Raw genomic sequence first — 972 nt, 5'->3', positions numbered from 1 at the left:
AAACATGCATTTCACGTAAGGGCCACAAAGGTAAGATGAGAGAAATTAGGGCTCGCACGGAGGCATATGGACAGTCGTTTTCCCCTCGCACTTATACGAGTGGAACAGCAAAGAAAGTGACCAGTTGTGGGACAAAGTACCCTCCCCCACGTACCGTACCGCGGTTGGCGTAGTAGGTATATGCAGATGTGGATACAGGCGAAGAATTAACTTACCCCATATTAACATCCACTAATTATTGTCTGAGTACATTGATCATATTTTGTGTGTAAAATCAGACTGCAAGTCGACACTCCATGACAGCAGCTAAGGTGGTGGGAAATCTAGTTCGTACAGTTTATTAGCTTCGATACCCCAGGCGACGAGCTTTCACGTCCGTAGCGGTTACGGGAAAATTGCCAAACGCCGGGCTATTACGCCCGCGGACCAACCTCCCGCTCGCGGCCCTAGCGTGCGCAGCTACTAGAGGGTCCGACAAGTGTCTGAAGGTCGCCGTGCGCCGCCGACTGTGTGACGGTCACACCAGCCCAGAACGGCCGCTGGTGCCAAAGTGGGCGGCGGCCATTTGGCCGCGTGCCGCCGCTCTTGTCCGGCCAGAATAGCGCACACTTCATGCGAAACAGCTGCCGCCTTCCGCGTACTCAACTCCCGCCGCCTCCTCTTCCCAGTTTCTTCCGAAGCGTGTCGAGTCCGGCCACAGCTACTCAACACAGTGGAACCGCATTAGGAAATGTAGTGTTGCAGCTGTTGTCTTCAGTACGAAGAACAGTCTTATGCATCTTTCCATGCTAGTTCAAAATGGTTCAAATGGCTCTGAGCACTATGGGACTTAACATCTGAGGTCATCAGTCCCCTAGAACTTAGAACTACTTAAACCAAACTAACCTAAGGACATCACACACATCCATGCCCGAGGCAGGATTCGAACCTGCGACCGTAGCGGTCTCGCGGTTCCAGACTGAAGCACCTAGA

Source organism: Schistocerca americana, chromosome 2 (assembly GCF_021461395.2).
Source record: "Schistocerca americana isolate TAMUIC-IGC-003095 chromosome 2, iqSchAmer2.1, whole genome shotgun sequence".
Lineage (NCBI taxonomy): Eukaryota > Metazoa > Arthropoda > Insecta > Orthoptera > Acrididae > Schistocerca > Schistocerca americana.
This window is presented reverse-complemented; position numbering follows the sequence as displayed.